Here is a 16,661-nt window from a genome sequence, read left to right on the forward strand (position 1 = left end):
TACTGCTCCAATGGACCTACAAGGAGTGAACACACACCCCTCTGAGACCCCATAATTCCTCGTGATTACGGGATATTATACTATACTTTGTAATGCATTATGAAAGACAGATAAAAAGGATGAAGCATTTTTGCTCTGAGTTATTAAAATAACTACACAACATTTTCTTTTTCATAAATATATTCGTAGGGAGGATGCACAGTGGCAGGAACAGCCGTCGCTTCGTTGCCTTCCTTCATTTTCCTTCTACTGTGCTGCTCTGTTATAAGCATCGGGTAGTCCCTCACTCTGTGAACCGCCGGCAGCTCACTTCTGTAGTGAAGTCATCTACAATATTTATTTGATTCCGTGTGTGTTTTTAGGCTTCAAATCAGTGCGTACTTGTCTTGTGTTGAGTGAGAGCTGGTTATACATTGCGTAGCGTTTGTGAGTGTTCTATTATTTTCGTACTATACAGAAGTTGTTACTGAAGATTTTTTTTTTTTTGCTAGGGGCTTTACGTCGCACCGACACAGATAGGTCTTATGGCGACGATGGGATAGGAAAGGCCTAGGAGTTGGAAGGAAGCGGTCGTGGCCTTAATTAAGGTACAGCCCCAGCATTTGCCTGGTGTGAAAATGGGAAACCACGGAAAACCATCTTCAGGGCTGCCGATAGTGGGATTCGAACCTACTATCTCCCGGATGCAAGCTCACAGCCGCGCGCCTCTACGCGCTCGGCCAACTCGCCCGGTACTGAAGATTTTGGTGTTGTGGTGTGCAGCGATACGTCATGGCATAACGTGCACTGATAGAAAAAAGCCATGTGTTTTATGTGAGCTTGGTTTTATTATTTATCTGTTCTTTCTATAGCGTATTTTAATTTTACCACTTTCTTCGCGAAGGCTTTTAATTTTTACTATTGTTTTTGTGAGCGATACGACAGCACACTAGTACCCCTCGTTGCCTGGGGAAATTTATTAAATGCAAGTAAATGCATTCCTCAGCCCTCAAGCCCGCAAAAAAGAAAATTTCTATTTTCTCCCCCAATTTGCTTTACACTTCAATGCTGAGGTTTTTTAAGTGCCGTAGTTTACTTCTGATTCTGTACAAAGCAAAAGTAGCCTTCCATAAGGCCATCTGTGTAAACAAACTTGAACTGCTGTACTACAAGATACTTTGGTATTCAACTATAAGACGTCTCTATCAGCGTTTTAATTGGCACCCCTAGCGAGACGAACTCTAATTATTGTATAAAGAAATGTTAATTTTTGCAGTTGAGAAACCTTAGGTTTTGAGGATTTTGTGTGTGTGTGTGTGTGTGTGTGTGTGTGTGTGTGTGTGTGTGTGTGTGTGTGTGTGTCAAAGTTGTCAACGCTTCTGCTGGTTCCTTCTTCAATAGTAATCAAACTATCAGAAAATTGTAAATATTTTCTCTAGCCAATTAAAATGGGGGGGGGGAGTGTACAGGAATCCAGCCTATCAGTAAAGAATTCTGGAAAGTTCCCCTAAAAATACTATAAAAGCTGGGCGCTTTAGGGGCGTATGATCTGAATAGCTCCAGTGTGAGGAGGGTGTATTCACGAGAACAAGGAGGCAGGGGCGCGGGCGGCGTTAGGAAGGCCCAGCAACTCAAGGTAATGGCAGAATTTTCATAGTTATGTGATAGCTCCTGCGCATAGTTTGGGGGAAGTTTTCTAACTCTTTTATTTATGAAAATTTCTAAATTTGGCGGTTGAAAAGTAGAATTTTCGCAAGTCTGAGGACTCTATCCTATTCTCTACTGGAAAATACGTAATGTAAGGGAACAATGAGTGATTACTCTCTGTAGGTTCCCACTCAACTTGCCACGGGGTGACTACAGTTTTTCAAAACTTCTAAATTTATTTAATCAGGTTTGGGATTAATATTTCTTACTTAGTCATCCCGGTGTAGAATAGGTTCAGCCTATGTATCATTGGGCCATAATCCTACTTAGAGTTTTAATTATTTCTATAAGGAGGGCAAGTGTTTCACTTTCTAGCCTGGTTTTATGGCCAATCATGTTCAACCTTTCCTTTTTACATTAAGGCCATTTAGTATGGGCAAATCATGTCCCTGTTTAGTCGGTAATTGTTTTGGTATTAGTCCCCTTTTGGGAACAGTGAAACATTTAACTGTTGAGCAATAGATAAGCCCACATCGGGGCAACAGTGTGTATATACGTTAATTGAGGACAACCGATAGGTTTTAAGTGTGCCATTAGAAATATGATGCCTCTGCGAGGCGGGACTATGATATAGTTGCAGCGCACACTCCTACGAAGTGTATGTTCCTGGAGCTTTTCTAGATCTTATAAAATTTTGTACCTGGCAAGAGCACTAACGTTCTTTTCTATGTAAATCAACCAAACTATTAACAATTGTAAATTTTGTGCCTGATTTTCTGACTTTTAAGTCCTTCTTATTGCTAGAGCTGACGAACTCATTAATATTGTTGTTGTTCATTCAGATTTTCTATTTATCAAGTTTTAAACTAGAAAAAAAGGGAAAGAAATAAAATTTCAAAATTTGGTGTGTTAATTTCTGCTCTAGTTAATTCATTGTCCACCAATTCACCCGTGGCGCTTCTTATCCCTCTGCGATCCACAAAAACCCCGGAACAATTATTATTATTATTATTGCAGTGTTTTCACATCAGCAATAAGAACGATCTATACCTGTGACTAAACAGGAATTCAATGAGGCAGTGACATCACTGAATTTCTTAAAGCAGCGAATGATGAGCTAAACTATCTACTCTACGATCTCAGTCAAGCAATTTGCCAGGGTGGTGTGAATTTCGTAAATCGGTCATAATACCAGTTCCGAAGAAATTAAATGCAACTAAATGCGAAATGTTCAGAACTATGAGCTTGATCCTGCATGCATCCAAGATCCTATTGAATAAGATAAAGAAAAGACTGGTAGGGAAAGTAAATGACTACCTTAATGAAACTTAGTTTGGTTTCCGTCGGATTGTGAGCACGATAGATGCTATTGTCTAGTTGAGAATCCTAACAGAACGCATGATTGACAGAAATAACCTTGTACATTTGTTTCATTGATTATGAAATGGCCTTCAATAGAGTATCCTGACATAATGTGTTCCCTCTACTTCACAAGACCATCTTACCTCTCTAATTTGGGATCTGTATCGTGGTCAAAACACAAGATAGGTTTGGAAGACCAGCTTACCTCAAAAAGCTGTAGTATTCCTAAAGAATGGCCATTCGAACACTGTATCCTTCAAGAAGGGTGTAAGGCAGGGATGTCCCGTCTCACCAGCAGTGTTCAATGCTTTTGATGAACTGGTGATGGAAGAAGCACTAGAAGGATGAAATATGGGTATAAATGTAAATGGAAAATTCGTCAGGATAACAAAGTTTGCATATGATCAGGTCTTACTAGCAGGTAGTGCATCTTCATTACAATCAATCAATGATTTCTTGAATAACATCCACTGTGGAAAGATACGGATTGAAGATAAACATCTCGAAGGCAAAATGCATGGCCATATCGCAATCACCAAAACAACTCCACTTGATAATCTACAATGACATAATGAAATAAGTCCAAACGTTTACCTATCTCGGCCAAGAAATAACTGAGGATGGAAGGAGTATGACAGAGATGAAGAGCCGTATTGCTCAAACTAAGACTCGTCTACAGTACACCTCAGAAATATGGACAACAAACAAAATTTGTGTAAAGTATCTTAAGGCCTTAGAAATGTGATGTTCCCGTAGGATCATTAAAGTTTCGTGGACAGAGCGGGTGAAAAATACCGAGATACTGCACATAGTAAATTGGAAGAGATCTCTGATAGAAATTATTCAAAAAAGACGTCTTTCTTGTTTACGCCATTCTCAGCTGATGAAACTTATTGTGGAAGGGCTCATTAACGGAAAGCGACCTCAAGGAAGACCAGCATATATATTTCTACAACAAATCCCGGAAGATACCGGAATGGAAATCTACGTAACAATGAAAAAGGCTCCAACAACCGTACAGCTTGGCATCATTTTGTGACAACAGACCAGTCTGTGGACTGAATATACAATGATGAAGTGTTTTACCATTTGAAAAGAGTTAAATACACCTTTATCTGTCAACCACACACAGCGGCGTAGCCGGAGAGGGGGTAATGAGGGTTAGACACCCCCTATGGAATTTTTTACAAAAAGAACATCTACGGAAACTGACAATAAACTAAATAAACAGAGACATAATATTGTAGAACCGACAGATCTGTAATTCACTTGTATCTGTGTCCTTGTAATGACAAATCATACATGCATCTTCACTGTGTTCTACCATCACTCTGTAACTACAACCCCTCCATCGGCCGATCCTGGCTATGCGACTGTCCCACACATCCTACGAAATCTAAACAGAATTTCAAAGACTTGTATACATTTAAATGAGGTACGGAGCGGGGACATTTTCCGGATAAATGAACACATTCCTTCCGATAGACAAACAAAAAATAAATATTATTAATCAAAATATTACCAAGTTTGAACGTCCTGTCGGGATATTTTCACTAAAGCTCTTAATAATGTGTAGTAAATGTGAATTAAAATGACTACTAAGTTTAAATTAGCTGAAAGTCCAGTGCGTTTCGCTACAACTTGTAATTTCAAAAGCTACGTGCGGTGGAATATGTAGTCATAAGTAACATTCAACTGACAGGATCACTATCTCCTGAGAGTAGTAATTCAGGAGAAATTATCTATGCTAGGAGCAAAATTTAAAATAACGAATGCAGAGAAGCTAAATGAAACTCTAGCACAGTCGTTGAGACTACAGCTCTCACATTTAATCCACTGTATCGAGAAATCCTCGTGGGATTCTAAGCTTGATGTACGCCGTTGTCGGACAGGGATCGCGGCTAATACGATCAGCAGAGCAACAATTCGAATTGAATCGGAATCTCCCGTGCGGCCACAAAATCAGCGGTGAATTTCGCGAAAAATGTACACACAGTACTACAATTATCACACGTTCTTTCAACCTCTCTCCACTCAGAGCACTTGCTGGAATGAACACTCCTCGCCAAGGTGTGAAACGTTGAGGAATGCGTATAAACAAATTACTTTTCACTTCCTACAATGACAGGCTGTCTAAATCTGAGAAAGTATACCATAACACTAAAATATTGAACGTATGTTTAACCATAAAGAGATTTCTGGAGTCAATCCTTCTCGTATGCAATACTACAGAGGAGATTTCTAAAAATGTGGATGGAGCCTTTAATGACTAAGGCGGCTAAATCATTGTATAGATTTTTGGGAAAGCCCACACTTTGGAAAAACTCAACTAAGAATTTTGATATGGTTCCTTTTGCTCCGTTGAAAAGTTTTACAACCCTTATACAGGATATGCGAGCAATTCAATAAGTATCTGGAATCAATTTTTGTAATTTATTACGAAGAGTACACACAGTTTATTGATATAATTTTTCAACGTAGTCACCCTGCTTTTCAATGCACATGGTCCACCGTTTCACAAGCTTTCTGATACCCTCTTCAAAAAATCTATGGCTTGGTTCTAAAAGGGCCAATGCCATTTTTTAAAATCGAAATTGAGATATTAACTGATACAAACGCATTGTATCCTGGCTCGCAACATGTTAAAAGGGCCAATGTCTCTGTTAAGTACTAAACGAACAGTTAACTTTCAATTAAATAAGCCCTTGCCAATAATGTTAGATTACCAATAAAGATTAGAGACCTGGCAATTTTTAAAGAATACGATAGAAAAAATTAGCGTTTAATAAGGTGACTTCCACAAAGAAAGTATAAAGTTATTTAAAGTTAGTTGTTGAAATAAAAATGGAAAACTATAAGCAAAACTTCAATGCTCATAGCTCAAAAACAGGTTTTTTGACATTGGCCCTTTTAGAACCAAGCCACAGAAATAGGTTTTTGGTTGCGCAGCAAGCTACGTATGCACCGCGTCCTTCACCTGTTGATTGGAGCTGAATCGACGGTCTCTTAGAGCATTTTTAAGTGGACCAAACAGATGTTAATCCGGCGGGGCGAGATCGGGACTGTACGCAGGATGCTCTAACACCTCGAAATGCAGCATCTTAAGAGTCTGAGAGGTGCTGGCGGCGGTATGTGGACGCGCATTGTCAAGCAACAAAAGACCTCCTTCCGACAATCGACCTCTGCATTTGTTGCGTATTGTTTACCAGCATATCACAGTAACGTTCACTGTTTAATGTTTCCCCCTTTTTCCAGGATTGGCCCTTGAGAGTCCCAAAACACTTTGAGCATCACTTTTCCTACAGAAGGTTGACTCTTGAATTTCTTTTTGACTGGGGATCCGGGATGCTTGGATGCTTCCATTCCATGCTCTGACGTTTGCTCTCTGGTTCGAAGTGGTGAACCCATGTTTCATCTCCAGTGATGATCCGTTTCAGAAATGTTTCACCTTCGTTAGCATGACGGCCCAATAGGTGCTGACAGATTCTCACATGATTGCGCCTCTCCTCTTCATTTAGTTGTTTTCGAACCTATCTCGAACAGATTTTGGGAACGTTAAGGCTGTTGTGCATGATTTCACATGCAGAAACATGGTTAGGTAATGTGCATATGGTTTGCCACGTCATCAACAGTCACTCGTCTGTTATCCAGGATCATATCACGAACTTGTTCAATATTGGCATCAGTTACGGCTGCAGATGGATGCCCTGATCTTTCCTCATCCTTCACGCTCGTGTGGCTTCTTTTAAACCGGTCAATTCACTGGTAAACACTTCACTTTAGTAAAACATTGTCCCCGTATTGTGCTGAAAGTATCCTATGAATTTTCGCCCCTGGTACACCCTCAGACCACCAAAAACGGATTGCGGAACGCTGTTCTTCCTTGCTGCAAACAGAGAGTGGCGCGGCCACCTTTACGTCGCAACAATGCAAGCTGTTCTGATCATATAACGCTAAAACCTACCACAGACGTAGACAACGGTGCCATTTAGTGGCTGGTGAGTACACAGTGCCATAGAGCCAACCTAAAAACAATTTGAGCAAAATCTCAGACACTCATTGACTTGCCATTGATTCTTTGAAGTAGCTGCTGGTTGGTTTATAGATGGCTCGCTTCTCCGCGTCTACCTCTGCTGACTGACTGAAGTCGACCTCAAATCTAATGGTGGGGTCCAGAATATATTCAAAGTCCTTTTCTTGTGGTCAATTGCGATTATATCTATTCTCCTGTTGCTTCCACCGTCCACAACACATGCCACCTCTTCGTAATCTTTCTGGGAGAGTGCTGCTGCAATTTTACATCTCATTCTGTTGTGTCTAACATTCCTAAACAAGTCCCCCGTGGATATGAACCAAGAACATGAGCTAGAGTTTCAGGCTCAATGTTGTGTCTACAGTGGACTCCATCCCGGCTACCACCAGGGAGGGCCCGTACAGGAACCACGTTGTATTGCATTTCCGCTCTGACCCGGAGAGTCCATTTAGGGTGTCGATCCATCGGTTAGTTCAGAGTTATTTAGATGGCCGCCCCTTGAGGCTAGCCTGATGTAAATGAGGGTAGCTTACGTAGCACGCTTACGTCATAAACAAGCGAGAGAGCGAACACTCTTTGCAGGGAAGGGAGCAGTGACGTGCAATTATGACTACAAAACCCTCCTCCACTACTCAGCGAAATGCTGAATGTGGTGCAGTATTACAAAAAGTACGCTATAATCGCATGAAGACAGACGTTTTCAAGATATTCCGGTTTGATTTAAACCGCGTTCGATATAAACAGTCAGTTTTCTTTTCTTTTGCCGTATTTGTTTATTCAAAGAAAACTGAGACGTTATAATTTTTGTTTTACAATTTACAAAGATACAGGGATTAAGCGTGCAAACTACGATTTACTATTTCTCGGATGGGAATAACAGTATTTTCAAAAAAGTAAAATTCATGATATTCATTCCGCAGAACGTAACATATATACATAATTCAACAAGTTGAACACAGTGTGTAGTGTTAAGTGACTTTCCCTGTTCACAGAATTTCTGGAAATAATATCTAGCCTCTAAAAGGCGAGGGGGTTTCATCACGGGTGAGGGCATATATATTTACTATCCAAGATTAAAGTACAACAATGTACACGCATATACTAAATGGATATACAGTATCAAAACCAAACCCCACGGCAATTAACGCCCTTGAAAGGGCCTTGGACTGCCGAGCGACCGCTGCTCAGCCCGAAGACCTGCTGATTACGAGGGGCCGTGTGGTCAGCACGACGCATCCCCTCGGCCGTTATTCTGGGCTTTCGAGACCGGGGCCGCCATCTCACTGTCAGATAGCTCCTCAATTCTAATCACATAGGCTGAGTGGACCTCGAACCAGCCCTCAGGTCGAGAGAAAAATCCCTGACCTGGCCGGGAATCGAACCCGGGGTCTCCGGGCGAGAGATAGGCACGCTACCCCTACACCATGGGGCCAGCGATATACAGTATTCCTTCAAATAAATAACCGAACTAATGTTATTCCTGGTAAATATGATAGGATTCTTGGTGATTTTGTTAGATAATTTAAACCCAAGCAACCACAAGCCACAGCTTATCTATCTTAACTCCGTATTACATTAGGCATGTTTCTGAAGCACCTCTTAAAATATAACAGTGAATATTGTAATTCATTAAATACAGTACAAACATATCTGATGTTGTAGGCCTAACTCGTTATTGCACCCGGTCAAAACACGTAATTGCAATGAACATAAATAACTTATTTCTTACAAATGACGTAGATTTCTTCCCTCCTTTAACTATGTTTTGCCTCCATTTCACACTCGGGTATCACCGCAGCGATCGAGAGTGACTGGGAGAACTTCGCCCAGCCTTCACGGCCTGTGACGTAACCAATAACGTCACTGTGGCTGAATAGCATACGCTCATCGCCTGCCTGCCAGCTCGCTTAGGGTACGTCCAAGATGCGCACTGGTTGTCTGAGTCAGACAGTCGGCGCTGAACTGTCTGACTCCGAGCGGCAGGTGGGGTGTGACCATGATAAAAAGCTGGTTGTCAGCGCAGACAGAGCAGCCACAAAAGAAAAGATATGAGATACAACTGATCAGTGTAGCATGGAACTAACAAGAGAACAGGCTGCAGCTCTATTACTGCTAAGTGACAATGTTACAACCAAGTTAAAACGAATGAGAAGTGATATACATCCAATTAATGAATTAAGATCTACAGTATTTACGGGAAGTACAAACACCTTTTTCTACAGTTACCTGCCGACGAAAACAGATTTTTCGAATATTTCAGAATGAGTTCGGATGCGTTTCATTTTATTTTGTTAAAAATTGAACACAGGCTTACGAAGAACTGGGCGAATTACCACAAAACCCCTATTCTTCCGGAAGAGAGATTGGTTGTCACCTTGAGGTAAGTAAACACTCTTTTTTTAATGTCAAACACACTCAACACGAAAATCAACAGCCTGCGCGGCAGGTTGTCTGAAACCAGAATGAACTAATCATTCCGGTAAACATCTGAGTCAGACTACCAGTGCGCAGGCTTCCTGCGCGCAGGTGCATTATGGCCAGTCCCGCTTAGCAACAAAGGATATACTTATGCCGACTCGGCGCTGACTGTCTGACTCAGAAAACCAGCGTACATCTTGGACGTACCCTTACGGTGCTGTGTGCCCGCGGGAAGAAATGCCCAGCGTGAGCACCTCTCGGTTAGCCGGTGTGTATTCCTAATAGAGACGGCTCCTTTACCGTGAGTTCTTAATTCACACCATTTGGTATACTCTTTTTTCCTTAGCATTTCCCTTAACATCCTTGCGCTAAGTTATTAGAGTTGAATGTTATCTGCATTTCTTAGGTCAAGTCTCCGAACACACTATTTTTTCCCTTCTATTAGATTGCGCAATGATGATATGTAAACATTACCAGCCTTCTCTAGTAAGTGACAGATATTAAGATGTTGAAGTGGCGCCGCCTATTCTGCCTACCAGAGCCCAAGCCCCTTTATTTTTCTTGCAGAGTATTGAGCTCTGTCTGGCGTGTTTGTAGGTAACAGAATTCCTTTCATTGTGCTTCTCACGATCCTGTCGACATGAATTAAGGAAGACTGCGGAATTTTAGTGGCATTAGCGTTCTGCAGAGGGTATATAATAGGGCAAATGAACTGATTTACAACCAAGAACTTTTGCTCTGCTTTTAACAGAGGACTCTTTGCTAAATTGTCGATATTGCATTTTAGGTCATTTATAACTTTTCGATGATCGAAAATAATATTGTCGTGAAAGTTGACTCCCAAATATCGAATATTTTCGTCCGGTTCAAGGTGTCGAATAGTAAAAGATACTCTCTTCAATTACCAAACGACAGTAAGTAAGCCTTTCCTTTACAATATTTATAGCCACTGATTTAGACAGATTTAGCTGAAGCCCAATTTCTCTAAACGCTTCGTTAACCATGCCAGTTAGTACAACGGCGTGTCCTTGGCTATTGGCTATTTTAACGGTGTCGTTTGCAAACGCCATGCAAGTGAGCTTCTGAAATCCTGAAGAGGAGATCGACTGCTCCGAAAGTTCATTCAATATGAAGTCGGTAGCTAAGTTGTATAGAGTTGTGAAAGTGGCACACCTTGCATAAGTCCTTTTCTAAGTCGGATCGATGCAGACCGTTCCCTATTTGCTTCTATAACAGTCGAGTTACCTGTTTGCAACTGAACTATTATTTGCTTTAGTTTGAATGGTGATTCTACAGATTTTCTCGATATGGAGATGCCCTAACATATCCAACGCCTTAGTACTGTCGAGAAATACAATGGTCACATCATCTTTTCTTAATTTTGCAGTTCTTAAGATACTGCCCAGAACTGTTGCATTCGTGTATGTCCCAGGAAAAGTAAGTAATATGATCATAATAATTGTGATGGAAGTTTTCTTTTTTCACCAGTGGGACATTTTGTCTACTACGTCTTACGCTATGATCTCCCTAAGGATTTCCTTCAGATTTGACCCCCTGAGGTAATGACGATCATTTTTCCGCCTGCGCATAGAGTACTCTTACTTTCAACAGTAGGGAACACAGCGTCCCTTCGAACTGGATCCGTCTGGTATTCCCGATACTGTATTACCACCCTTCCTCAAGAGGTACCACTTTCGACCTGCTTGCTGTTCTCTTGCGTAGTCTGTCTGTTCGATACAGCCATGCGGACATGCTAATTAGGTGATTTTTCGGTCCTGGAGTAGTTGGCCTAATCATCAAAGTTTGTAAGGTAGTACTGGGGGACAAAACATGACGGCCTCGGTTCCTGGAAGCGAGCTGGAAGCCAGCCGTCAATCACACCGTGCATCCTGCCAAGTTAACGAGTTCTAAGTGATCCTTGTTTGGTGTGAAGAGGTTGCCAAACCACTTTTTTTCAGTTTTTACTCTTTCCTAGTATTGAGTGCCTTAGATGATTTGGCAACTGCGTCTACAGTAGACGTAGACATTTATCCAGTTTAAGTTAACACAAGACCGTAACAGTGGTCCTTAGCTTGTCTGTCTGTCTGTCTGTCTGTCTGTCTGTCTGTCTGTCTGTCTGTCTGTCTGTCTGTCTGTCTGTCTGTCTGTCTGTCTGTCTGTCTGTCTGTCTGTCTGTCTGTCTGTCTGTCTGACTGACTGTCGTTTGCACCATCAAGGCGAAATGCCTGGACAGATCTCGACCAAACTTCATGTTTACACATCCAGGAGCAGGTTTTCATATGCACATGATTAAAGAATCATGCAACAGACTGGGGTTTATAGGGAGATCAAACGAGTTTTTGAAATGTTCTCATACACTATCGACTCACTGTAAAATCTCTACACTTTTTTTTTTTTTTTTTTTTTACAAGTTGCTTTCCGTTGCAATGACACAGATAGGTCTTATGGCGACGATGGGGCAGGAAGGGGCTAGGAGTGGGAAGGAAGCGGCCGTGGCCTTAATTAAGGTACAGCCCCAGCATTTGCCTGGTGTGAAAATGGGAAACCACGGAAAACTATCTTCAGTGCTGCCGACAGTGGGGTTCGAACCCACTATCTCCCGAATACTGGATACTGGCTGCACTTAAGCGACTGCAGCTATCGAGCTCGGTACACAATATATGAAACGTCCTTTCATTTTAAATATTTTTCTTACCTACATAATTTCGCTTACTCTTCAAATGAAGGAGAAAATAACTATTTTTTGCGGGATCATGCTCTGCTCTGCATTGAGTTTTGGACACCCTCGCAGACCGACAATGAAACTATCGGTTTCCATGGCAACGTCTCTGGCTGCTTGCCAGCAGTGAAGTAACGCAACGCCATTTTCGTCATCACACCTGTAAACTCGTGGTTTTTCGTTGGTTAGAAGGCCAGAGAGCCATCAAGCTGCCATTCTGCGGAATATTTTCGGAATACCTTTGTGGGTTACAGTCGCTTTCGAATAGTACTAAGGGTGGCTGTTAATATTTCAACAGTACCGCGGAGTGTACCCATTATTTCACACCGCAAGGTGTTTTCTGACATTTGCTATAATTTTAATTGTATTTCTCTTTTACTTCCGTTTTCGTCTTTAATTTCTTGCGTCTGCTTCTTTAGGCTAAAGTAATAACACCATAAGTCATCTTCCTATCTGATTACCTAAGAATGCCTGCGTCTAAATTTATCCTGGGTTGCCGCTTTCTTAAATCAGTAACTCATATCATCACAATTTAGTGAGGGACATTTCATTTTTCCAATATATCCACATGGTATTTACATATTTGTCCTATCCGGCTGTCCTCAATTAATTTCGACTTTCTTAACTGTCTTATATTCTTTCTTAATTTCTCTAAATGTATGTGAGTGTGAATCCCAAAATCTGGACTCTCGTTCCTTTGAGTGTTACAATGCACTATTCCCTTTGCGCATTTTTTTCTTTCGTAGTCTATGATTTCGTAAGTGGCATAACATACCGTTAACTGGAAATTATTTAGAGTCAGCGGGTAGGTTGTGACACTTTTGAGACGTGGAGCCTCTTTCCATGGCAACTAAAAACCTAGATGCCCGTGGAAAATCTTTAGTCGAAGCCTGAAAACACCAGTCCACGTCTAGGGCGTCTGAGAATGCTTCTGAACTTGAGGCCAGTTTGAATGTGCTCAGTTTAGGAAAACATTGGGGGAGCGATGCTGATAGCAGGTCAGGTTCAGATCAATCAATCAATCAATCAATCAATCAATCAATCAATCAATCAATCAATCAATCAATCAATCAATCAATCAATCAATCAATCAAACAAACAAACAATCAATCAATCACTACTGATCCGCACTTAGGGCAGTCGCCCTGGTGGTAGATTCCGTATCTGTTGTTTTCCTAGCCTTGCCTTAAATGAATGCAAAGAAATTGGAAATTAATTGAACTTCTTAGTAAATTATTCCAATCCCTAACTCCCCTTACTATGAATGAATATTTGCCCCAGTTTGCCCTCTTGAATTCCAACTTTATCTTCATATTGTGATCTTTCCTAATTTTAAAAACACGACTCAAACCTATTCGTCTACTAATGTCACTCCACGCCATCTCTCGACTGGCAGCTCAGAACACACCACTTAGTTGAGAAGCTCGTCTCCTTTCTCCCAAGTCTTCCCAGCCCAAACTTTGCAACATTTTTGTAACGCTACTCTTTCGTTGGAAATCACCCAGAACAAATCGAGCTGCTTTTCTTTTCTCGCAGAGAGGAGGTCATTGAAAATCTAGGGCGTCTGAGCCTGCTTTCAATAATGATGCTTTGCGTCCGAAGTTTTCGGAGGACACCGAGGAGCCGGATATTTTGTGCGGCAAGAGTTCACTAATGTACAGGTAGATCTAACGATACGAGCTTTGCAGATTTCCAGCTTCCCACGAGCGATACCTCTTCATATACCATCGAACTGAGGCAGGATCAAACCCACTAACGGTTTTGGAATTCAGGGCTCAGCATAAGAACGCAAGTGTAAGCATTTCTTTCACCCAGTGGGGTATATTATTCCAAAGCGATGAGCTATACAGTAGTTTTCATGGGCTGAACAGTTTCCTGAAAGTCCGATTTTTTAGTCTCCCCAATAAAGGTAGTTAACACATTTGTCAGACGAGCTAGAAAACTGAAATTTGGCGAAATGATTGATTTTAGCCTGTAACCGACGGATAAATTCCAAGATGTTCAAATGGGTAACTTTTTTGGCTGCGAATAACATCGAAATATAGTGGCAATTTTAATGACGGTGCAGACCTTCTTTTGGAGGTAACTGTTTTCTAAACGGTAAGTCATATCACAAAACAGTGCATTCGAGGCTCAATTCGGAGAGATCTACAACTTAGGTTCTATGACTTTTTGTAGTATCTCTATCACTTATACCTTAGATTTCTCGATTGTAGGTTAAGTTTTTATTTTTTTCACGCATATTTTATAGTACTCTAGGAGGCCTGCCACTGTAATCAAAACTCGCAATCTCGATTATGACTAGCGGTAGGCAAGTGTGTTTGTCCCTATAATCAAAACTCCCCAACTGGATTGTTACTGGGATTAGGAAAAGGGGCATGTCATTATAGTGAAAACTCCCCAACTCGATTGTGAATGGCAGTAAGCAAGTAAGCATACAGTTATAGTATAAACTCCCGAACTCGATTGTGAATGGCAGCAGGAAATATGGCCTGACATCATAATCAAAACTCCCCAACGCGCACCTCACATTGGAAACAACGTAATAGGACCGACCCGTAGTGTTTTTCGGATAACGTTAACAGACATGCAATTTAATAAAATCTTTCTCACTGCGTGTACAGTAATTTACGTACAAATCCGTATACAATGGAGAATAGCGTAGCGTAGCACTGGAACATTTGATAGTACAAAATATATCCCTTGAATTCCCAAAAATATAAATACAGCGAAATCGTAGGGTACAAACGATAAATCACTTAACTTTCGATCACTTATGAGAAAGTTCATCAGCAGATAATTTTCTACTTCTTCTTATTCTTGTTGTTGTTCTTTTCCTTCTTCCTGGTCTTCTTATCAATTAATTGGGGTCGGCAATTGATTTGTATGTGACCCATTTTTACGACGGGATGCTCTTCTTGACGAAAACTCCATGTGAAGGAATACATTCCGAATTGTGTGTTTCTGTGGTGGTTATTATGAGGTTTACTGTATACAGTTGAAGAGGTGGTGATTTAATATTCCACTAACACATCCAATGTTTTCGGCGTATAGTTAAGTATGCTCCATTGTTAGCATACTGGGCTTTGGTCCAAGGGGTTTCGGATTCGATTCCCGGCTGGGTCGATTATTTTAACTTCCATTAGTTGATTCTTCTCTTGGGGGCTGGGTGTTTGTGCAGTCTTCATCATTAGAATTAATCTTAGGTAGGGCCCAATCCTCATAGACACTCAGGTCGCCTGCACGGCGTCAACTCGAAAAACCTGCACAAGACCTCTCCGGAGGCCACACATAATTACTATTATTAAAGAGAAGTGTATTAAGAACACAAAAACCAAGTCCCCGAGCCAGAGGACAGCCACACGCACTGAAAATTTTCGACACAGTCGGGAATCGAACCCAGCACCATCTGAACCGAAAGGCAGTATGCTGAACATTCGGCCAAGAAGCTTGATAGCGAGCAAAGAATTAAGTATCGATGAGTACAGTAATTACCCTGAAGTAGGCCTATGTATCATTTCTTTTTGCACTTGCTTATGCTAAGGTAAGTAAACTGAGTGAACTAGGAAGTTCTCGTAACGCCGATCATTAATTTTTATTTATGGAGCAAGTCAATGAGACTATGAAGGGACCTAGTACGTGTTTCGCATATTTCGGCTTCAATTATTCCAAGGAATGAAATTATTTCCCAAGGCAATTTCTGACGAACAAAAGCGTGGAATTCACTGACGAGGAAGATCACAATTCCAGCCCAACTTTAGATATTCCGGGAAAGAATTCTGTGCTACAATAAAGTGCAAGAGAGATGAAAACTGCTGGACGGCCGGTATGGAGCTGGATGAACTCTCTGCAGGAGTACAAACACATTCTTCGAATTCGTATATCCATAAACTTTTTTTTCTGGTTAAATTTGTTGAATATGTGCCAGTCTTAAAACATTCCTATATAACTCTATTAGACTCGTGCTTTAGTAAGTAAGGCACCGAACGAGTATATATACAAACATTTTTTTGACGATGATAACGGTGCGTACGCATAATCGTGTACGTGTGTGACGATATATTTTGGTATGATTAAAAATTGGTGCCGTCCGGTGCAGTTGCTAACCGGTATTGGAAATGAACTGTTCGTCAACAATTATTGAAGGTACTTATCGGCTATGCATATATAAACAATATAAATACCAGTTGATCTCGACGGATATCACATCACGTACACTATGCTATTATTCATTGTAAGAGTTTACTCGCGTAGGAATCAGAATACTTCTAGTTTCATGAAAGTAAGAGTCAACAAGATTATCTTTGCTCTTCAGTATCGATATTATAAACGAAAGAGAAAATAATTTGTTTTGGAATATACGGTCTTCTTCTTCTGCTGCTGCTGCTTCGTTGAAGGTGTTAGCCTACCAAGACGATAGTTGCCCAGCTAGATGACCTACAGACATCGCAGTCACGTAGTCACTGTATTTCTCGACAGAGTCCGCTGTCTCTCATATCAGGC

The 16,661-nt window shown here is 41.1% G+C and overlaps 1 protein-coding gene across 1 annotated transcript in view; it reads right to left on the reverse strand.

The window, feature by feature from the left end:
• Nucleotides 1–16,661, reverse strand: part of LOC136859346 (peripheral plasma membrane protein CASK) — an 842,635-nt gene that overhangs the window by 824,864 nt on the left and 1,110 nt on the right. The window lies entirely within an intron of this gene.

The sequence above is a fragment of the Anabrus simplex genome, chromosome 1 (assembly GCF_040414725.1).
Source record: "Anabrus simplex isolate iqAnaSimp1 chromosome 1, ASM4041472v1, whole genome shotgun sequence".
Lineage (NCBI taxonomy): Eukaryota > Metazoa > Arthropoda > Insecta > Orthoptera > Tettigoniidae > Anabrus > Anabrus simplex.